The sequence below is a fragment of the Strix aluco genome, chromosome 6, assembly GCF_031877795.1.
Source record: "Strix aluco isolate bStrAlu1 chromosome 6, bStrAlu1.hap1, whole genome shotgun sequence".
Lineage (NCBI taxonomy): Eukaryota > Metazoa > Chordata > Aves > Strigiformes > Strigidae > Strix > Strix aluco.
In genome coordinates this window covers 37,332,365-37,357,468 of record NC_133936.1, presented here as the reverse complement: position 1 = coordinate 37,357,468, position 25,104 = coordinate 37,332,365, and positions in this window count along the sequence as shown.

Sequence of the window (25,104 nt, the reverse complement as noted above, 5' to 3'; positions counted from 1 at the left end):
ATGAAGTGTAGAAGTCTCACTGGGATTTTTTCTGACAGTCCTTAACGTGGTTTCTCACATCAGCTGGAACCACCAACATGAGCACTTCCCAGATTTGTTTTGCAGTTGTCATTGCTAGAGTTCATTACCTGTTCTTTTCAGTTCTACTAAAGGTACAGATAATGTACGGGGTATGCGGGAAAACCGCTCTTTGCTTCCTGTTGTTGGCTTCCCATGTGGTACAGAATGTTTGCAGATATGATCAGACAGCATTTTCTAGTGGGAAGAAAAGAGTTTGGTCAAATTTCTATTAGGAAGAGTTCAGAATGTAATTAAGGTCAGTCTAGAATAGCTCAGAGTGCCACTCTTAGTCTCACACAAGGATATATCTTGGAGATCCAGGCTCCTCTTATCTCTGTATCCATCAAGCTACGGGCAATTTTGAATTAATGTCAAAAAGGAATTCCTGAGGGGTTTTTGCATTCTTAAATATTTTACCTCTTAGTGCTTCCATTATCAACATCTACAGCAAAATCACTATAGGTGATTTTGTAAAGTATTTTCAGAGTAAGACAATAGCAACATGTATTTCACACAATTATTGATGTATTTGAGAATGAAAAAATATTACAGAGGTGGAAGACACTGATAAGGACACAATCCATTTATTTGAACTGAGTATGCAATTTGACTGCTGAAATTTTATCTAAATGTGTTTAGAATTAAAGGAAGTTATCTGAGCTAAATGCTTATGGTTTCCTTATGATTAATATCATCAGAAAAAAAAAGCGCGCTGAAATATAAAAATTATCCAAAGACTGGAAGATTAGCAAAGCATTTACTAAACACAGCCTAGCAATGCCTACTCATTCTCAGCCAGGATTGCACCCCCCAAACCCTCAATCTGAACCGATCGGACACTCAGCATTGCTGTTTGTGGCAATTTCTACACCCAGTCTCCCTGGTGCTTTTTTAATCAACTAAAATTTTTTCATGAAGTTATAAGTGTAGTCAGATAAGGGAATAAAAAAACCCAACAGCTGCCAATTTTTTCAAAACTAAAATTAATGGCAGGACCCATTCCAGTAACTGACAAAGGAGGGCAGCAGAGATTCCCTGACGCTCCTCCCCCTGCCCCCCCCCGCCCCGTTACATGCTGTATTACAGAGCAGACCAGTCTGCCTTTTCACCAAAACAGGGCACGGGCCCTGTGCTTCCCAGGTTCTTACAACATATCACACCCCTCGAATCAGGGCGCTGGTGCTGCGCCCTACCCCTGAAGTCTTTATGGAGAGGAGACAGAAGCTGCAAGACAAGATCTTTTCTTTCCCTCAGGAGCATCTAAAGCTCTCTTCTGCTGTACAGGCATCTATCTCGTGTCAGTTCTATTATTTGAGGTTATCTCCCTATCTCTCTTATCTGCCTCATTTCCACAGGAGAAATAAGCTACTTTATGTGCGGGTCAAAAGCCTGCGTATATTCAGCTAAGTCACAGCAGCAAACATCAAGGCCTTTTTAGGATGGGCCATGTCATTTTAGAGCCCTGTGTATAAAACGAACCAAGCAGTTGCTTGGACTGCTTTTGCACCAGTAGAGCACCTACTAGCTTTCTACAAATTTTAGGCTAGACCTGATAGTAAAAGAGTTTCCAGTCTGTCCCCAAGATGGTAAATATAAATAGGCAGCCATTCCAAACATTATGAAATTAAACATTCTCCTCTATTCTGCATAATAAAATGAAATTGCTACAATAGTGTCATTAAACGCCAAATGCAGCTAGTATGAAAAATTGGAGCAGCCTGGAGATTTTTCTCCAGTTCTGTCAGCAGCACACGTCTGCCTGCAACAAGGAGTACCTATATCCATATGCTTTCTGTCAACCTGTATGACAAATGCAGCACAGTCTTTGTGCTTCCAGCAGAGAGAGTAAATGATATATAAAGCCCCTCTTTGTTCTGATTCATGGATAGAAGGCATTACACAGACAAAGAAAAATGTAATGTCTGCATGCTGATCAGGGATATTCAACCACTGCAGCTGTGAGCTGATTTAGAAAAAAACACTGGTTTATTTTATCTTTATGGATTTGAATCCAAGCTAAACGTATTTGTAAATGACTGAGGCTCAGTTGTCACTTGGCCTCCATCCACTAACGCAAGCAATAGACCACTCGGTCTGGGCATGCCGCTGCTGTAAGCTCTCAAGCTTCACAGTAGCAGTGATTCCCCTCATCGCCACTGCTGAATCAGCGACTGACATTGAACGAAGGCATCTGAACTGTTTGCTGTCATAGGCCAGCAGCAAAATGCAAATTCCCTGGAGTAACGGGCGGAAACTGGGAGGAGACTGGTTCAGGGGGTTTGCTCACTCTTTCTAGTGATCTTCCAGTAGCGTAGGACTTCCCTAGCACTATGTCTAAAAGGCAAAATTTGTCTTCCAAGTGACAATGCCAAAAACCTGTACGATTATCATTTTTGTAAGGCTCAGCTTCCTATGTTGCAATGAAGGAAAACAAAAGGCCATGCCAAAGTAAGGTCTCTCTTGTGCTCCTTCTTACTTGGTCTACTTCCCATATTCTAGCAGAGAAAAATTTCAGGCTTCTATGGAAACATATGCCGATGTTAGAAAAACGAATAAATATATCAGAGGAAATTAATATTATTAGGATGATCCCCAGATGAAGGTAGATTTCAAGTCCCTTAAGTCCTCTAGATAATTAGAGGAAGACAAGCAACTCCCAAAGGAAATTATGACCCACTAGATGCCTTACAGACCTATCTCACAGCAGTGTCCATAAAGTCCTTCTGGTGACACCCTACAAACTTGGTTGACTTGAGAGTCTAGGTGACTAAGGTAGGTTGGAGATTTCACCTTACCCTTTTTAGATGGCTAAACTTAAAGAGTTATTAAACCTAACAAAACATTAAGCTTTTAAACTCATACATCCTGTTCATCACCGAACTACTGTTTGTCTTGATCCATTCCAAAGCTGACTTTAGGTAATCTACAAACATGCAATTTCAGAAATAAAATTTCACAACTGTTAGGCAACTGTGGCAGCAATAATCATTGCAGAATAACACCACTGAAATAGGAGGTGCTATTGGCTATGTTATTACAGGCACTGTTTCCATAGAGCTCCTATAAAATCCATATGCACAGTAACCCATATTTGCAAGTGAAAACAGTTGCTGATGTGTGCAATTGTTTATTCTGAATACAGAACAGACATCTGCATGGGCAAACGGATGTGCATGCAAATTTCCTCCCAAACTTATAGAGATAGGTTTGATCCAAAGCCACAAAAGCTTTTTGGAACATTCCTGTTAATTTCAGGGATTTTGCCCACAGATGTTATTTCCATGCTATTGACATCACTCCATTGCTCCTAAATATCAAGAAGCAGCTTAACTTTTCTTTTACTTATAGCACAGTTAAACTGATACTGAGTCAAATCAAGTCCAAATACTCTAAGAAGGGATAATCTCAAGAAGTAAGCTTGATAGTCACTACATAATTAAGCGTAAATTGTACTGTTACCTATCTTCTCCTGCAGTGTATATTTGCAAGCAAAAATCAGGGAGGAGTTTTTTTTTCCCCTCCAGGAAATCTGTTTAACAAGAAAATCCTCCAAACTTTTAATATCTATATGTATATGTTAAAGCTTTCCACTAAAAAAAAAACCCCCACAAACCAAAAAACAACCTTCAAAAAGCTCAAACACCTTTCACAGTTACCTTTTGCTGCTGCTGCTGATAAAGGATCAAAATAACTGAGTAAAAATTAAATATTCTGAAAAGCTTTAGAATTCTGTAATTGTGTTCACATTGCAATGGGCTTTGTTTTGTTTAAATCCAAAGTCTCTCAAGACTTAGAAAGCTTCCAGGTTGCCATCAGGCAGAAGAGTACTGCCAACTCTCTAATATTATTCAAATAACCAACAAGCATTTGATGCATCTCTGTATTACTTCTACACAGGTTTTCGGGTTCCTTGATCTACTGTTCTGTGGGTGTAGGGGCATCTTCTGCTTAAAATGCTCCGGGTCACCACAGGACAGCCCATCTGTGTGAACCAGGTTCAAATTAGCAGTCAGGTCTCACACAACTGAAATGCGGCCAAAGAAGCAGCAGTGACCTCCGGCACTTCAGCAGGTGGCTGATCAGTGCAGGAATGGGCACTTGTTTTGCTTTGCCAAACCCTCTCATGATTTCTCTTGAAAAACCAGTTTCCTTTCTTTTGGCTTAAGCCACCACACTTTAATAAGATGAGTTGTTCTCGGTTTGCTGATTGAAGCATGTTTAATTTGCATTTAGTTACATGTAACCTGGCAAGGGGCCAGAAGGAATAATTAATAAGGGAGATAAATTTGTAAAGATTAGCCAAGTGCCTACTGAGTGAGAATATAGCCATCTATAAATATTTAGAAGAATTAAACAGCAAGGAAAAATAAATATTGTTGAAAATAACACATTTAGTAGGCCATTGAAGTATAACTAGGAATAATTAAAATCAAGCAAAGAAAAGGGCTAAGAACACAGAGGAAAGGCTTAGCAGTATAATCAGATAAACAGAAAAAGGTTATAGTTCTGTATCTATACCTCTGCTATTACTCCCGACATTGCAGGAAGAGCTCATCTTGCACAAGGAGATTATCACAGCACCTCTTAACAAGAGAAGTCTGCTGTTTTTTAAAAGAAATTACAATTGTATCCCCTCAACAAGTCATCACATAATTATTGTGCTGTATCATCATATCCTTACTTCTTCCCAGACTGTAGAGGGAGAACCTTTGTAGTATCTAAATACTTCCATCAGTATTATTTTCAAACTTTTCAGAATATAAAGATAACTGTAATCACTCCTTAGTTTTCCACTTCTGGATGAAAAGAAGTTTGAAACAATAAGAAAGGGCTAAAAAAAATTAAGGAAATAATATGTGTAAGTGAACAATGTCTATTTCTCAACTAATCATGAGATTTTGAGAGTTGTTAAAAGCATACTCTGGGAGTAAGAAGCATCTCTTCAGCCTTCTGGAAGAGTAGTATTTTACTGACATGAGTTCTTGTCTCTGTTAATTATGAAGGTCTGGGTGGGTAATTAATTTACATTAAAAATGGTTTTGGGTTGTTATTTTAATTATTTGAGTAAATGCATACTTTGTACAGTTTTCTTTCTGAAATATAAAGTCTAAAATCTCTGGAGTACAGAAAAATAGCTCTGAATAATCTTATAGAGAATTTGACTTCATATTAATTGATCTGCTAAAATATGAGATGGTTATTGCCTGTATATATTTAAAAATAGATAATAAGATCTTAATCACTACTTTTAATCTTGAAGTTCTGCTTTCTTAGGTAGTAAAGACTGTAATCCTATGTGGTTTATGCCTTATCTCTTACCTCTGAAAGTTATTGGATTTTTTCTCAGAGAAGTCTGGTTTGTTTTCTGTTTTGTGTAAGTATACCTAAAACCACCCTAGAATATCAAAGAGAATTTAGAGGTTTTTATATCATCTTTAAAAAACTTGTGACTATTCAATATAATCCCACTGTTCTCATAAAATTGTAATCATTTCCATCTTAGGTCCTCATTATGTGGAACAGGTCAACTCTACTTGATAGAAAATACCTACTCTAATGTGAATGAAACTAAAACAAAATTCTAGCATAGATAGCCAGGTAAACTAGACAACATTTCAAGTAAAATGGTTCTCTTTCTCTACTGTGGGCACAGCCTGAAAAAAAATTATATATTCATTGCTGCTGCAATTATATATTCATTTGTCAGCGTGTATTAAATTAATGAATACATGGCAGAAGCATTCCTGGCCCAAAATGAGTTCTAGAAAGCATGATCCTATCCTGCACATTTGCTCATAGTGCCCAATCCCATCTTTGGTTCACTTGCTATTTTGACCCTATACAAAGAACGCCAGGTTATGATTTTACTAAGTAATTTACTGACAAGACGTTTCAAAAACAGTTCTTTGACCTTTCCAGATTAAGTGAATCTAAATTAAAGTTTCAGCAAATAATGTAGTATTTAAATTTTCCACCTTCCCTTATTGATTTCTTTTTCCTCTACCACTACTTCTATTAGTTAATTTTTGCTTGTCTCAGAAGCTTGTCTCAAAAATCAACACAGAAGAATTTGATGCTGTGAGGTGAATTTTACAACCAAACATCATTATGATTTCAGTCTGATTTCAGGTAAATACAGTTCTACAGACTGCAATGAGGAACAAATTGTTCCATAGATTAAAGACAAAGCCCAAAACCACAAATGATGACAGTTGCAAATAAGCTAATATATTTTCAGTCTCTGCAGTGTTAGGTTTTCTCAGCTGAGTAATGAAGTAAGAAATTATGTGATATATACTATGTATGTTTGCAAAGTCATAAAGAAAACATCCATGTTTCATATCACTTATACTACTGCAGTATGCCAGAACACTTCCTATTTGGTATGGAGTCCATTCAGTAAAAAAGGTAACAATATTTATTGCATTCAAACTAATTTATGGAATTTCATCTAAGTATTTTTAAGCGTTTCACAAAATTGGCTTATATCCCAGTCTTTAATGGGCAAAGATTACATTTTACACTTAGAAGAGAAAAATGCTGACTCTACTGAAGATGGTGACAAACCTACCAAGAATGCTAAGACTTTCAAAGGAAGTTGATATTATTGATCCAGAAAGACAGACAGTCAAGGAAATCACATTCTTCAATTCCTAGTCTCAACTAAAACTGCTACAATACAAAAAACTTAGTGGGTGTTTTACCCGTGTGTCATCAGCTGAACCAAGAAGATGACTATTGCTTTGTCCCATTGAAGCACATGCTTCTGTAGCACTTTTAAATTTTTAAAAATGACTGTTGTTACCATAGCTGTTAATTTAAAAAAAACCAATCCATTTAAAGTTTTACTGACATTTAAAGTGCTGATAAACTTCCATCCCCCATCATGTCTATGAAAGGGATTGGAAAAATCAGACTGGAAACCTCAAAGCTGAAAATCAAAATGGAAGGGAATTTCTTCCTGACAAGTTTATTGACACTTCTCCATTAGAAATAAATTGCACATTTCTTTTCTTAAATAGTACCTGGTGGATTAATGTGCTTGGAAAATTACAGCTAATCGCAAAACCAGCTAATTCAGACCTAGTCCTTTTTTAAACCAGTAACTTAATTTGATCCTTTATAGGCAACCAACTATTACCATTTTACTGGAACTACATCCATCTAAGTATCTCTGAGTAAACCAAAATATTATTTTCATTGTTTCTTAACTCATGCTTTATGTTTTAGTAAGGTATGTGATTTTTCTTTAAAAAGAGTTATAGCCTGCCTTTGTAAAATCCATTAGCTCAGAGTAGTGTTATGTTGTAGCAAAACTCCATTGTCCTGAAATTAAGAATTAAAAGCTACTCTGCATTACGCAGCATAGGAAGTCAGTATTATGTCTGAGAAATCAAATGAATAACAGAATGAAGTCTTTCCCATATTTTATAAATAACTGGATAGTCAATGGTTGGGTTTATGAACATGCTACTTCAGGTAGAGGGAAGTGTGGCCTTGCTGACATCTACAGTATCACAGAGTAATCTACTGCTGTTATAAAGATGAGGCAGCTGCACACTTTTTGCAAATTCACTCCCCATTTTAACATAACATCCCCAATAACATACAGAAACACAAACCTCTCATTAAAATGCTATATGTTGGACTTCTTTGTAGGATAAGGAAAACAATTTTCCCTTGCAGTTTCTAAAAACAATATAGTACATTCTATAAAACTACCTGCCTATTGAATGTTTGGTCTTCACCTTTGGAAAATGATAAATATTCCTAATATTTTTTTCCTAATATTTTAACGAGTTCAATACTTGTGGTAAGAAATACAAAGATTCATGATCGAGACCCTTCCTTAATTAGAAAATGAGTGGACCTTCCCAGTCCTACTTTAGTCTTGGACAGAGAAAGCAGCAGTGAGGCAACTAAGTCCCACCCAAGCCTCTTCCAACTTTTTGTTCACAAATTTAGATTCCATTGATTCTTCTATGATTTTTAGGTTATGTAGGACATTCGGAATGTGGAGCTCTTGTACTCTTGGAAGGAATTTTCTGAAGCATCATTCATGTTGCCACCACGTGTTTGCTGTCTTTAAGAAAAGGGACCTAGAGACAAAACCAGTTGATGTCACTAGCTGGAGCTGCACTGAAAGGGAAGTGCTAATTTATCTCAGTTCATTGTTTTATTTATTCCGTGTTTTCCTATTAAAGTGGTATGATAGGCTCCTTTATTTAAAAACATCCATCTCCTAGAAATTAATTTTACCTAATTGCTGATGTTTATCAATAAATTGTTAAAAGAATCATCTGGTTTTTAAGTTACTGTCACAACTAGTAGCAAGCTCTTAGGAAAGCCAACTAAGTATAATAGAAGCTGTGCTTTCTAAGAGAAAAGTGCACTCACTTATACAAAACCAATGGAGAGGAAATAAAATGGAATACTACAACATACCAAGTGTCATCACCATTAAGTTAACATTGCACATACTATCTGTGATGCTGAATCGCGTGAGTGTGGAGAGCATGATTTCTCCTAAGTATTTAGAGGTATTTTCTGTCCACTCATGCACAAAATTCTACTTCAAGTTAAGCTCTTTACATAGTATGTAATAAAAAATTTCCCCTAGAAAATATATGCTATTCTGCTTTGAAGTACTATATGTTTTTCAAGCAATTTACTTGGTTTTGTGTTTTGGGAATGTACGGTTATCTTTTCATTGCATGGTCATTTTCACCATTCATTGTTTGTTACACCCATCCTACCAAGAACTCATTTTTGATTCACATCACGCTTTAGATAAATTTCTGGGGTGATTTTTCTTCCTGAATTCACTGGGTTTCAGCCAAAAAACATCACTTGCTATGTTTAAGTGGTATTACTTGCTATCTTTAGGTCATTTAAACTGCTAGGATGCAGGGGAGAAGATTTCTGAAGCTGCGCAACCCTAGACTTTTTTGTATGTCTGTATGTGTCACAAAACAAAAAAAAATTCTATAAGATTCAGAAATCAGTCTTTACAGTAGTAGGCTATTCCATCACAAAAAAAATACAGGAGACAATCTTCCATTACTGATACATTTGACAATTCAAACGTACCAGGAAATTACCTCAGTTGTCAAGTAAACAGGTATCTTTCATGCGCAGAAGGTCACAACTAGCAGAGAGCTCCAAAAGTCTTCCTTCCTGTAATCATCTGCTTTATTTTCATATCTTGCTCAGCAATAGCTATCTTCACTTTTGCATCTCTTAGTTCAGTTTTCTCATGCCAAATACATTCAGCAGGATGGCATCACACACAGCAACTTCTGATCAGAGTCAAACCCCTTCAATTTACTGCTCCAGTCATTCTTGTGTCAGACATATCCACTCTGCTACTTGTTCCAAATCAGCTGAACTCCCTCCCCCTCACTAAAATCCACTCATTTCTTAGGCATTGCTTTAGAGGAAGAAGCTATAAAATCTCTGAGCCTTTGCAATTTCTCTGCTTCTACAGTTCTTTCACATTATCGCTCCCTGAATAGTTTAGATTTAGTAGGTCAAATGTCTCTTGCCCTGTCAGAAGACTTGCTAATTTTCCTGAAGGAAAGGGAAGAAAGAGGAAGATAAAAATGATTCTCTAAACAAGTATTTTATAGTGTTACCAAAAAATGGTGAGAATGGATCTGAGTTGCCAAACTTTAGGTGCTCTACTGTTTTTAATAACACAGCCAAATTTCTTGGAACTTGACTTCAAAATGCAGATTTGTACACCTGGAAAGTGGGTGCAAAAAGGGGTAACATGGGAGTCTATTCACTGTTTTCTGCTTATTGGTTTTGGGCTCTTATGGAGCTTACATCTATCTAAACAAGCAGACAGTAATTCAAGTACTCTCTAACTCATTGCGGAAGTTCAGAAAAATAATTTATTGTAACCTTCTACTTCCCAGCTTTGCAAATCCATAAAGCATAGCATAAAACTACTGCATGAGGGTAGCTGTACAACGAGAATGTGTAATAAAGCCTGTTTTCTTCTGTAGCGATGCTTCTCTTCCCTATTGTTTTGTAACCATGGCCTTAAAAACAATAACTTAGCTAAGTATTTGCTTTCCAGGATGGGAAGATATGAACTTAAAGTAAGACAAGAAATTAGTTTTGGTCCAGAACTTCAGCTATTAAAAGCTGCAGATTTTTCAGTACCTTTCAGCTACTCTTGCCTGAGAGCCTTTCCATGACCTATCTGAATGGTTGGGCCATGTATATCAAGATGACTTTGCACATTATGCACATCCCACGGGAGCCTTTGCTCTGCACATAGCATGCTCGTTTTTCCTTTCAGTGCACTTTTCACTACATAAATACTCATATTTCAAAAATCACAAATACATGGCCAACAAGACAGGACTCGTCCTTTGGCACACACGCAAGTTCTGAATGGGAACTAAGAACCTAATGCAGAAAGTCGTATTTCATGGTTAGTCTCGCACTGAATGGGCCAGTGAGGTTGATGAGGCTGGGATCTGTGGCCAGGTCAGAAGACACTGACAGCCAACACAGTGAGTTTTAAGACCAAGAAAACGAGCAACACAAATGCTAATACAATATTCTTTCTGTTCTGTGATTAGACACCTTTATGAAAAAATCCTGCAGAGGTTAACAGATGACAACCTTTTAACAGAATGGTAAAACAACATCTAAAAAAATATCCTGATTAAATGCAGATTAGTTATAGATATGTATGTATATTATACATAACTACATTTATATCATATTTTATACATACATATTTATAAAGTAAACTGACTACAAGAATATAACTTATGAAAGCCACATCATCTTAGACCTGGTTTTGAAAAGAAGAACAAGAGGATGACAAGTCTTTTTGCCCATTAGTCCCTCCTCAGCAGATAAACCACCAAGCATTATTTTTAACAGTCTGTTCTGTTATTTCACATCCAGTCACTGGTCTAATTGTGGGCAGGAGTAAAGCACTGAGCTGTTGAGCTTAAACGTATTCATGAATCTTATTTTTAAAAAGTCACGCCAAAAAATGTAATCTGTTCTTTGCCTTTCAGTTTTGTAAAATCACTGTCATAATGCTGAATATTAAGTAGTCCCCATGATATCATGGAATAATGATCTTAGGAAATTTGCATATTATGGTTACATTTGACTTTCACATCCATCCTGTCAGACTTACACAACAAGCAATGTGACCATGAATTCAGAGCAGTTCTCACCCCTAGAGTGCTTCTTGCATGGTATGTGCCATGAACTAATAATTTACAGCTCTGAGTCTCTCCAGCTCCTAAGCGTATCAGCCAGGAGAGCCCAGCAGATATGGTCTGACAGATAGGCAGCAGCTCACACTGCCTGAGCTCAGCACACACCACAGCAGTCATGTCTGCACTATTATAATTCAGCGTGGCTGCTAAGCATCACTATTACAACAGTATCAAAAGCAAAGTTATTTTTCCTTAAGTCATAGAACAGCAATTCCCAAGTTCATCTTGAAGCACGTGCTTTCACCTCTATTCAATGCCTGTCATGATAATAACAGACTAGTACCACTTGTGAAGGAGGCTAAGGCTGTACTTTGCCTTATGAAGGCACATACAGCAGCCTGAATTTATTGCTTAGGAAGACTTCCAGTCTGGCCCTACCTCGGTGTCACCATTTGGCAAATTGTAACAGGTGAACAACATCTTACAGGGCAATTACCCTTAAACACCCAAGATGTGCTGAATGTCCCAGGACTTTCCCGGATTCCTTGCTCCCTCCAAGACAAATGCTGGATGTCTGAAGAGACAAGCAACCCAAGAAGCACACAACAGCCTTAAGGCCAGCTGGGCCAATGATCATTATGCAGCTGACAGACAAACGCAAGGGTGGCAATAGGGTGGTCATGACTGTTGCCCCCCAGTGAGCAAGTTTACAATCATATTCTTGCACACAGTATGGAGTAGAAACTTCCAAAAGTTCTTTAGGTGTTGAGTACAACAATCAAGCCTTATTTCAAGCCTCTAAAGCATGTTGCAGCAGCAAAAGAGTAAGTACACAAACCAAAATTATTTAGCAAGTGGAAAAGATATTCTGTCCCAAATTTGGTGATCCCTGTTACTACAGTGAGTATCAGTACCTACTGACAGAAACAAGAGAAAACATGCCTTTTTTCCCCCAAAAAGCTACAGCTAATATTTAAAAATCTTTTCAAAAAAGACTAATCAATGTCTCTTATATGTCTTGTGCTGTGACCAAGCTTTTGATAAAAGGTTCTACAAATTCTATAGGAATTGTATTTTATTTTCCCAAGCCACCTATATTTATCAAAGTGAAGAGAAGTTGGTTACAGAATAGCTAGAAGAATCAACCAAAGCTTCACTGTTGTTTTTCCCTATGTCTGTTTTGCAGAGAGACTTGGTAGAGGTCAGTTTCTGATAAAACCTCAGAAGATAGAAGAGTTAATGACTCACATCTGCAATTTTAAATTATTCAGTTACCACTTGAGTACTAACCACAGGCGCAATAAACAGCAGCTAATACAAGTCATGCATGTTTCATAAGGGGAAACTGTACCCTCTGGAGTATATTGCATTTATCTCTGAAAAAAGCGACAGTGTTTTCAAAATCATTTCAGAGCAGTTTTTCCTGCTGTTACTTTAACTTCCTGCAGTAAAACCTCCCATTGATTTGAACAGGAGTTTTATTCAGGTACAGGAGACAGATTGCAATCTATTAAAAAAATATTTACTTTTAAAGTCATAAGTACAGGGGAAAACTTTTTATGAATGGGTTGGCTCTGTTTCTTTGTGGTTTATGCAACTCTCCTTTGCATGGGCTGCAGATAAACAGCTGTAGCCTCATGTGCTTCATATTCTGCTGGGACATCCAAAAGACTGCATGCTATCCAAAAGTCAGACACTTTCACAAGGAACAGGGTAGTGGTCACCAGTATTTCACTGACTTTGCACACTTCAATGAAAGTCTGGTCTTGTTGGATGCCTGGGAGCAGTCAGACACTCATCAAACATTTGCATCGTTCAGCAGGGAGCTTCTCTTGTTGTCTGCGGAGATTGAACATGACCAAAGTACCTTTTCCTGCTATTAGGAAATGAGTCTATCATAGCAACACTGAACAGAAACTCAGAAAAGGGAAGAAAATAGGAAGTACTGAAAGGTGCATAACTAAGTACAATATTACTCAACTTGCTGGCAGCTGGCAATCTTAGGAGCCTGGGTCCCTCATATAGCCCATTCAGTCCTTACCTTCTTTAAATCAGTTATGACCAAGAAAACCTGTACAAACCTTACTACAATTATTATTTAGTTATCCAGGAGAACTTTCTAGTGAGCTTACCTGTAGTGAATTCTCTGCTGTTACTGTTGGCAGTATTATTAATAGCAAAGTTTGTGAGACAGAGAACAGCAAAGCAAACAAGCAGGATTAAAAGATAAACCCCAAACATCCACAGAAGTGGCTGGCATGAAATAAAAATCTGCTAAAGCATAATCTAAGGAGAAAAGAAAATTTCACTTTTAATAAGCACATCGTGAACACCTCTGATAGATGGAGAGAGGCACCATGAGAGTCTAGCCACAGGCTGTTAACTCCAGACCTGTTTTTATCTGGACCTGGCAAAGTCAATATTTTCATAACTCTGCTACACTGAGACTGCAGCTCACTGAACTGTTATCCATTTCCTTACATTTCTCATCTTCTTCTTCTATAATTGGTTCCCTATCCTTGACTTGGGAGATAGTACCATATAACACCATTCTGCCAGCAGAATATTTGTTCCTCTAAGGAATTAATGGTACTACTCTGTATAAAAATGTCTCTATTGAACCAACTCAGCTGCTCTTTTAACTCAATTACAGAGCAGTCATCCAGGAACAGAAGATGACTTCTGAGGCAGGAGAACTCACGTCCCGTCAGAAATGCTACCTTTTCTCCAGCTGTGGAGCCCTGACCCCTCAAGATCCAAGCCATTAAAAAGTACCTGACTATCACAGAATCTGTCACCGATTACTGCACTCTGTCTTCAAAAGATCTCTTTCATTCACAAAGATATTAGCAGGGAGTTAAAGTGCCATCAATTTCTCTCTCCTATCTCATGGACAGCGATTTTGTCTCTTCCAGTTAATAAGGTTAAAGAAGTAGAGATTGTCAGCGAAGTCACAGTAAATTAAAAGTGAAACTTCTCAGTCATTGCTATACCTGAGTTTCTGCCAAATTCACCGTCTTCTCCTTGAGATTTCACTTCAAGTGAACGTCACTGAATTTTTAGAGAAATAGCAGTTTCATGCACGCTTAAAACCCTCATCCTAACCTTTCCCTTAAACACACGTGTACAAATACCATGAAAGAGCCCATAATAATTTTGATAAAGAAATGTGTTGCTTTTATAGTAAGATCTTAAAAGATTCCAGCAAGTGACGTTATTCTGCAAGCCCCTCTAGCTAGTTTTCCTACCTGTTACTTCTTCATGGAAGGATGTGCGCTGCCTTTCAACACAGCCATTTCTAACTTTGGCAGGTTATCACAGAAACACCAACAAAGTCCCTATTTTTAGCCTATCCATGCATCTGCCCAAAACTAAGGTCCCTATAACAGCAATAGCACAGGGACTGGGGAATGTAGAATACCCATCTGCCAGTACATTTCATCTTTTCACTTTCCCAGCTCTCCTCACCAGGTTCTCAAGTAAATGAGAGGTTCACAGGGAACAACATTAAAGAAGCAGCAAATTGCCTTTTCCCTTACTCCAACCATAAAGACAGAGGAATCTACACGGAAATCAACACATGGATTTAGAGTTGATAATTAAGTTCACTACTGAACTCCTCCTCTCCTCAAAACATACATAACTCTCTTCAAAGTTTCATGAAATTCCAGCTGCTTATAAATTATTTACACATAAATAAAATGTACACTTGTCCCACATGTTTCAGTTGGAAGTGGTGAGTCTATACAATGAAACAAGGACTAAATGAATTTTGTTCACATGTAGCTTGTTTTGATGTTCTTCTGAAGAGCTGAAAAAACTGTTTACTAGTTTTGAAGTTCAGAATCCTGATGGTTCCTCCCCAAATATGCAGAACACAATTTTCTGCAAGATTTCTTTGCTACATCTAAAGAGGTTCAAAACAACAAAAGAATCACAACAACATTCCCCAAAACCACTGAGATGCTACAAATTGTTTCAATCCATTAAGCAAACAATTTAGGAACTCCTGAAAAGGAGAAATGTCTTTTAGTTCTGGAAATTTTGCTTATGTAAATAACAACAGATATGGTAGGCCAGAACTTTCCTGAATCTAATTTTATTAATTCCTTCACATCATCTAGTACAGTATACCATTATTTACTATAGTGATCAGTCAAGTTACTGCCTAAAGAGGTGAAATAGTACTGTTCTCATTATGCCCACAAAAAATCTAAGTGATTTTTGACACATATTCTGACAACTCAGCATATTTGTTAAAAGCTAAAGATAGCTATCAATTCTGCATTAAAAGACATTTTTATGATCATGATGCTATCACAGTATTTTGAAGAAATAAAACTGGCATAAGCAGAGATGTGATTAATATCCTTATTAGTAGAACAGGACTGACACACTACTACTGCTATAACAACGAAGAGAAAAATCAAAATTGCCATAGATTAAACCTGTGAAAGAAATTAATGAAAGTAGGAAAATGCTTTAATGCTATAGGCAGTAAAAGAAGAAAAACACACACAGCTAGAAATAGATATTAAAGATAATCTAACCAGAGCTCAAATTAAATTAAATTATCACCTTTTAAAAATAATGATAAAGTGGTATACAAGTGCAAGGGTAGACAGGAGTAGAAGCCCAGAGAAGGAAGCTACTATAACCAAATTTGAAGCAATGTGCAAAGAGGTATTATGCAACACTTCAAGGTAAAATAATCTGAGTCCATGAACCTGGAAGAACTGATACATGCCTCTGCATATCTTTTAAAAAGGAGGATTTTTAAATTTTTTTTTAATCTAAGTAGCAAATTAAAAAGATCTGGAAAGGGTTTGGGTAATTAGTTTTATCTCAAATGCATGGAATACTAAGTGAGAATCTTGGTTATAAAATAATTAAAGACATAGATATAAAAGGAATGTTTTGTAAAATGCAACACTAGGTAAACAAAAATGCATCAGTTTGGACTAGTTAAGCATCTCTCAAAGAAAATTTTCCCTAATTAAAGAATAGAAGGCAGATATTACCCGTGGTTTGATACCACCAACTTTTGTATTTTTGGCAATCAGTTGGACGCCCTTGAAGAGAGCAAAATCTCAGCTACGCAGATTAATTGGCAGCAAACCATGACCCAGAGGTGTCATATAACATGACCCAATGGTGTCATACATCATAGTTATAAAGGCTGCCTTAGGATTCCTCAACTAATGCATTTCCAATAAACACTGAGAAGCAGCAGATATTTTCAGCTATTTTAATGTTTTCATTTATTGTTAAAACCTTATAGAGATTTCTCTATGTGATTATAGACATTTAATCTCAAGGGAAAAAAAAAAGAATTTGAAATAAAAGCCTTCACCAAGAAGGATCACTACAATAATAAAGAATTTGATTGTGAATAAACCAAATAAATTGAGATTAATTTAATCCACAATTTTTCCAAAATCTTTCAATGGACATGAAATTAAATCTGCCCGTAAAAAGTAAAAACAGTACCTTAGTTTTGTTAAGTACAAAATTATTATCTCTAACGTCATTCCTTCCAAGTAGGCACCACACACCACCAACTCATACTGCTCATTGCAAAAAATCTGCTGCAACCATTTTCTTAATTTTAAAGTCACACATTCATATAAAAAGTGTAAACAGAACCCTGTCCTTTATTCTCCAAGTATCCCTACATCAAAAGCAAGTACACTGCTAAGACTGAAATTAAACTGTAAGAGTCCTTACAATGTATTTTAAAATTCACATACCTTAAAAAAAAAAACCCATCATATATCAAGTCTACTGCTAATTATGACCCATAGCATAATTTTTTTCCATTCTGTCCAACATAAACCTTGCAATATCCATTATCATTGTAAATTATTTACCGCAGAGCTGCTGAATGCAAAAGCTAGGCTTATTGGAAATTCTGTTGGTACACAAAATAGCTTTACAATATATTACACCTTCCTACTTCTATTAGACTTATTACTTCATATTTCAAGCAGAAGTAAATATTCCCCTTGTGGGAAAATACTGTCTATTTGTGTAAGACTTAATGACATAAGGTAAATTGTGCTGCTGGTTCAAGTTAGACATGCAATACACTTCAATAATGTGCTATTTCCTTTTGTATATGATGCAATCCTAAAGAAAACATGATTAGAAAACCCATTTGTGTTTGAAAGTTCCTTTGATTGTTTTAAAGGCTATTATTCACATCCACATTGTACTATTTTCCACTCATCAATTTCCATTATCAATTTGATTCAGAGTAATGCTGTCCCAGTAGGTTTCCCAAACAAATTTTAAGTGAATATAGTGCTCTGATTAAAAAAGCAAAGCAAACAAAAGCCTACTGATGCAATACATTCTGAAAGAGAGTTAACAAGAATAAGAATTAAGTATTGCATTCAAAGTTCCTTGTTTCACATTTTCATTAGAGTGCATATTCTTTCCTCAAAAGAAGAAAACTATCACTAAATGTAAAGACTTTTCAAATCTTTTCAATAAATTAAATTTTCTTTTTTATTAGAAGCTCTACAAACATGAAGATATATCCAATCTCATCTAGTCTTTCCTTTCCACTGCTCATCTACCAACATTTAGAGCAAAAAACCATTTTCTTGGCTTTCATATATCTAATGTTCTCTTGTTATAAAAAGAAAATCATAAAAATAAGGACTGTTGCTAACTGATGGACAAGTTAGTTTTCCAAGAAACCTGTGGAAGAACCACAAAGTGACTATACGTGCAGGTATTTAGATGAACTGGTTGTTCATCTAAAAGCTGGTGGAACGATACAGGAGAAGCAGAAACTCCAGAAAGCAAACACTGGCAGTGAATCCTTGAAGCTGGTCCCTGATCTAAGCACAGTCAATAAGCCAAATGAACTGAGGGCTCTCTGAAGAGAAATTATTTTCCTGCCAACATCTCCTATAGCTACTTAACCCACAAAGGTTAACAGAGTCTATGCTGCTTTTAAAAAGTCAGTTCAGAAATAGCTCTTCATTTTTTCTTCTTTTTTTTTTCCTTAAGTACTAATTACTATTCAAGACAAGTTTTCATTATAACAATATGTTAACAAGAGATGTTTACTATTTTTCATAGTCTCTCCCTCTAGTGCTGAATTTTGCCTAGCAGATTTTCTTCAAGTTTATTCTGTCCAGAATTAATCTCTTTCTCTGTTTATTCATGCATTTTTCACTTCAGGTCACAAAGCAGAAAGGAATAAGGAATTTAAACATTACAGAATGCCTTAATACACAGACAAGCAAAACACGTGTTGTTGGCATATTGCTTCCTATTATTCATTACTTGAAGAACTAACAGTATAAAGTCAAGAATATAACACAGATGCTCTCCTAAGCATAATCCAGGCAAAGTTTATTACCAAAGTCACAATAAAAGAAGCCAGTTCTGACAAACAGTTGTCAGAAATGCTGTAGATGGGGTTGATCTGTCTCTGGGCAAGGTTTACAGTCTCCTGTCAACATTAGAATAACCACCTGTCCTGGGCCAGAACAAGGGACTGTCTAATTCTGTGCCCTGTTCCTGTTACTAGCCGGAAGATGATGCCTTGAAAGTTATAAACATATGACAAGTACTGATACCTCCCCAAATCCTATACCAAATACCAGCCATTTTCAGCTAAGCAAGTGTATGGAGCTATCATTCACTCATCCACTAGAGGAAACAAAACAAAAAAAATGTATTTTTTAAAAATCATCACAACTGAAAACACAAGTTGTGCATGTGTATAGAATTAGAATAAACTCTTAGAGTCTCCTAGAAAATTACTTTAAAACACTTAATCCAACTAGGCCACTTTGAGGGAGAGGGAGGCCAGTTTGAACTTCCCCAGAGCTGTAGTCCTCTGCAAACCAAGTGTTCTCAGATTTCCACAGTACAATACACCAGAACCAACTTAACAGTACTTGCTTATGATGTATATCATGTTAGAATCTTACGCAGTCTCCTACTGCCTGTTCAGGGTTGCTTTCTACCCTGAGAATCATCATTTCCATGCAAGTTTGACCTTGAAAAAGTACCATTTGTAGATGGTGTTAAGGTCAATAGAAAAATAAGAATTCACTCTGAAACTACTTCATGCACTGCTTTGTTGGAATACGTGGCTCACTTCTGCAGCACCAAGAGACTTCAAAAGCTTGATTATAGTTTTGGTAAGCATCTTTCAAACCTACTAAACTGACAAGATTCCTCTGGACTGCTTCACGTTTACCTGCTCCTCATGAGAGCTTTCTGTATCTGGCGGCTACAGGGCGAGTTCCACTTTAACGTTGCAGAAGCAGTTAATCAAGTCACATACATAGTTTGAAGAACTAATGCTTCTTCCTGGAGGACAGTTAACAGGTGGAAGGGGAAAAACAAACTGATATGCTAATAGTGTGAAAGTAGCACATCCCTAATTATATCTTCAAGAAGAATTTAGTCACTTATATGGCTGGAAGTCAAAGTGATACAGTCTTTTATCATACAAAGATGTATTTCTGAGTTTCAGTAGAACAGTTTCCTATTAGAAGTCAATTTAACCTAAATTCCTTTTTCCAACTTTATCCTTTGCTAACTGGAAACACACAAGAGTAAATACAGCCTCCAAGCCTAATGCAATATTCTGAAAGGATTAAGTAAAATCTATCTGAGCAAACATAATATCATTATACATTTCTCAAGAAGGCTGAAGGATTATTAAGTGCTCTATGATTTTCTGACTAGAGAAGCAAGCTACTTTGGGACATGTCTCAGCCTACATTAGTGGGATTTTTACACATTTGCCTCATCAAGTAGATTATCAGAAAGAATAAAATCCTTTAGAGAGACAGATTTATTTTTTTTAAGATACTGCAACAGCAAAACCAACAAAATCTAAAGAAAATTTAATTTACAAAAGCTGAAAAGATTTATACATATGAACAATTGGCAATATGCAGTAATCTATAATTACTGGAGGGGTTCTAGGCCCATCTGATTTTTCCTAAGATTAAGTGAAAAATATAGCAAAAGTTTGCTTTTTTGTCATTGTTTTCAATGGAAGATAACATTTCTGCCATAGAAAAAATGAACCCAATATAGCCAAATATGACCCCAATACAAAGATGCCACTGAATGTATCACTCACCCATTGATTTATAAAATAGTAATAGTTAAGAATAAAGATCATTAAAATTGCTCACTCTTGAACTCTGTTTTCCATATTCAGATACTTCCCATCCTTGATGCAATTTGAGATATAACTCAAAATGTGAGCTTTGGGAACCAGCAAGTAAACTATTTCATGGGATGAGAAGAAACTGATTTCTTTTAAGGAACACTAAATGGACAGCCATTAGAGAAAATCCATTAACCGCTTTTTAAAAGAATAAATCCTCTTTGTAAGCGTGACACGTAAATACAAACTGTTCACTGTTCACCAATTAATTAATTTATAATGGATTCTTCTATTATCTATTTTTATTTTCTTATGTCTTCAAAATTAAGAAGGGGTTGGGGGGGTGGGGCAGGATGAGGGATGACACACAGACAGGAATCTAAACCTTCCTTTATGCTTTAAATGGTCTGTGCAGAAGTAAAAGCAAACCCAGGCCCTTGCAGTACAAGAGTACAGGAGGGTACTCAGGCTACATTAGGGATGTTTCCGGTCATGGCACTGTCAGACCAGTTAAAAAGATGATGTTAATGACCACCCAGCATCAGTGCAGGCAGGAGGATGACTGGGAGTTGGAAGACTGCTAATCAACACAGCCACCTCCCAGAAGTTGTGCACAAGCAACAGACACCTCTAGACTGGAGCAGTTTTGGGGCTCCAGGCCTGGCTGTTGATAACACAGCTGCTAATTATACCAAATTTCCAGAAAGCCCTGTGGTCACAAAATATCATGTCACTGTACACGTTTACTGCAAGAATCATTTCTGCAGACCTCAATTCAGTTTGTTCACTTACCCATCTCCACCCTACCACAACCTGAGATTTAAACAATGCATAACACCTTCCACTACTTGGTTTCTTCATGGGCTGCATACCACAAGGAACTGCAGTGAGTCCAAAGGGGCAGAAGACAATACTGAAGATGCAGCTAAGGCAGCTGTAGGGGATGACATTCTGTATTTTAAAGAGAAGGGCACTAACCCAGCCTCTCTGGCATGAGTCGTTAATCACTATGAGAGAAGCCAGCTATAAGGACTTAATATCCTTATCATTACAGGAAAGAGTACTACCAAACTGTCAAAAAAACCATTATACCTTACTCATACAAAAAAAGGGTTCAAAAATTAAATTCCATTTTCACTGTATTTTTTAACGATAACATACATTTTTCTTTCATACATCATTTCAGTTAAATTTTAATTGAGATACAGTCAAGACAACATCTATTTTGGTGAAAAAGTACCCTTTTTGTCCGAGAATTTCATACAACTTTAATTCTTATTCAAATCAACTCACTAAACTAAATTAAATGCAGTTCTGTGGCAGAAATCTCAGAACAAATATTGGCACCAGAATGGTTTGTGGTGAAGTTTATTCCTAGGCTTGTATGAACGCTTCTGTAAAAATGAATATGTTCTATTCCACTATAATAATAATAATCAGAATTTTCAAAAGTATAAATACTGGCACAAGCCCAAATCAATAAAAATTGCTCAGTAATAATTTAAATAATAAACTAAGTTTCTAGTCATACAAGAAGTGAATTTCTGAAACAGCCTTTCAAGCTAAAATTAAAATAATGAAAAGGACTCTGACTGTTTATACAAATTCCTACAAAGAAAAATAAAGTGTGCAATCACCAGGTTATCAGTGATCTGTACGCCTCCAAAGTCTTTTGAGAAGAAAGTAATCCACTATCTTTGCACTATATGTGTATTACTATAATCCAAATCACCAAGGGCTTCCACTGGATTGGTGCATCCAGGCAGTATTAGATCTCTACCACCCATAGCCACTAATGTCCATGACAGATCATTCTCTTTGTTGATTTTTCATCCTTGACAAAAGTTATTCTGTCCACTGGCTTTCTCCAGGCATTCAAGCTTACTGTAGGAGGCTGGAAAGTAGTTACATAGGGGTGGGTGCAGTGCAGATTGGTGGGGTACTTCTGGTCACCCTTCATTACCCACAGTTTTACAAGATCAGAACTGATCTACCAAGAATATGTATTTTAGGTTTTTTCCAACCTTTTGTTTATTAAGAAGTTCTTCAGCTTAGCCTTTCTGCAAGTTCGTTTAAGATTTTGTTCTTTCCCCTTTTATAGCAGGTGCCAGAAAAAAAAGGCAACTATCATTTTTTCTGGTATTTTGTCGTATGCTTATTCTCACCCCTTTTTAATATGTCTAAAATTTATGACTTCTAGGTAACTTTCTCCTGATAGGAAGAAAAATTTTAGTGACCCATAAAATTTGGAATTTAAATTCATTTATTTTTGTTACCATTAATTCCTAGTGTGACCATCACTGCTCACCGCAATTTAACACATACTGCACACTTTAATATAGCTGAAGAAATGGGCTCTAGGATCCTTTGAACAAATGACCATATTGAATGTTCTGTTCAAGTGACTGACTTTTCCTATTTTTTCTTAGTCACACAGGGTACCACATGTGAAAAGACTGACTGAAGACTGTCCTTGGACTCCTGAAGCTTACAAGACGCAGCATTAAAGTAGATGATGCTTAGAACTTGTTGGTTTCTTTCCAAATATATTACCAAGCTATAAAAGTTAAACATTTGTGTTAAGCAGTTTTTCACTTTTTAAAGCCAGAAACATTATTATGTGTACATTTACTAAACTTAATGAAAGATTCCGTATTGCCACAGGGAAAAACTGTTCGGTTCTCAGAGTTTAAAGTCCAATCAGGACTGAAGAAGTCTATTGATTCATGAATGACATAATTAACTGGAATTGGTGAACTATACCTTCAGGATCAATATCTGCAATAAAACAGCTAAACCACAGTATTCAACATTTATGAAATGTTAATACCTACAATTTTCTAAATACTCATCTATAATACCAAGAAGTCCTAATCACACACACAGAGCTCTATGTACAAACGCCCCAACATGAAGCATGAGCTACAAGCTTACACCTGCCCCTCTTCTGGGAGTTCGACCCACACCTCTCCAGAATCTGGGGGTAATCCATTTACACATAGCGTTTACACCAACCACTTTACTTTGCCAAGGCTGGAGGAGAGCAGGAGAGGCACCCTACAGACACCCCTGTACTGGAGTAGAAGAGACTTTTTCTGAACATTACAATGAAAAAAATTCCTGTTGATTTCAGGTAGATAGCATTTTATCCCTCATGCCCTCATATTTTTCATTCCTGTATGAAATTAGAAAGGTCAATGAGACCTGACATTGTTTTTACCATTATTGTCCATTTATTTCGTTTGAAATTGATACATACAGTTGTATCTTTTCAACTTAAAATTATTTACTCAGATTTGAAGATAATAGAATAAGTGCTGGTTTTATTTCCATATTTAAGGTAAATTCATTTTCAAAATAAATGCAATGTTTTTTTAAAAAAAAAAAACATAAACGCATATACCAAAAAAGTTTGGCAGCTTCAGTCAACTTTTTCTCCTTTTAATTTTTTTCAGATAGTCTACATTAAAAAGGACTGCATTTTAAGTTGTTTGCCACAAGTATGAACAACATTTCATATAAAAATATATCACTGCTGGGAAAACATGTTCCATCTATATATGAAGTTCCAGCACAGCCTGGATTGAGTGATAATAAAGTACTTGCCTGACTTCCTACGCTGGACTGCTTTTGCTGCCAGCATCCTTGAAAACAAGAACTGCATTGCTCACTTTGCTGCAAACAATTCTTCAAGTCTTAGAAAATCTGTACGTTAGTTTCTATTAGATTAAACAACCTCACCACTGTATTTCCAAACTTCTGGCCTCCAACAAAAATAGAAGCAAATACCAGAGTGTTTGCTTGTGCCATACCATTTCAGGATCCAAAAAACATATATTCTTTAGTTTCTGTTGAAAAATCATTATGTAAGGCATTGAGAGGATGTTATTAAAGAACTGACATAGTTTTATTTAACTTATTGCTTGGAAATCAATTATCCCCATAAGTGTCCTGTCTTAAGCTTGCTTAGATAATAAGATTTTAAATGCCCACGGACAGAAGTAGCATCCATGTACCACAGCTGCCTGTATACACAGACACATACACTTCCATCTGCAAACTACAGTGGACTGTACATTGCATAATACCGTATTACGTTTATTCAGCTAAGTAGTACTGAGCAAGGCAATAGGAAATGGATTACCTTATCAATCTGTAAGTAGCACCCATCTTGTACTATTCTGGTGACAACAACTATTGAAATTCATGTCAGAGTAAGACTGCTCATAAGGAATGCAGCCAAGAACAACCTGGCTGTGGTCAGTTGCCTCCCTACCCTACACACATTACTGCAGAAACCATATAAACCTGAGAGATGGTGGACATGCCAAGGACGTTCTTAGTCCCATGAAGATCCCTTAACTGGGTCACTGCGTTTGTTGTCTGACAGTTCCTTTCTGCTGCTGACGCAGCCCATGGTACCTGTAGTATAACACCTGACCCCAAATTTTTATTTCTGATGGAATGGCTACTATGACCCATAGCTTGTGTAAAAACTACACCACTCAGCTCTTGCCTGCCTTTCCAAAGACGAGATACTGTCTTTCTCAGTGCATAAAGTCTGCTTTAATTTGGGGGGGTGGGGAGTGGGGGGTGGGGGGTGGGTAGGTGGTGAGTGCACATCTTCTAGTTTACTCTCCATCTTCCAACCCAGGAGTAGTTTGACATTTCCCACATTTCCACAGAGCTGACCTGGCT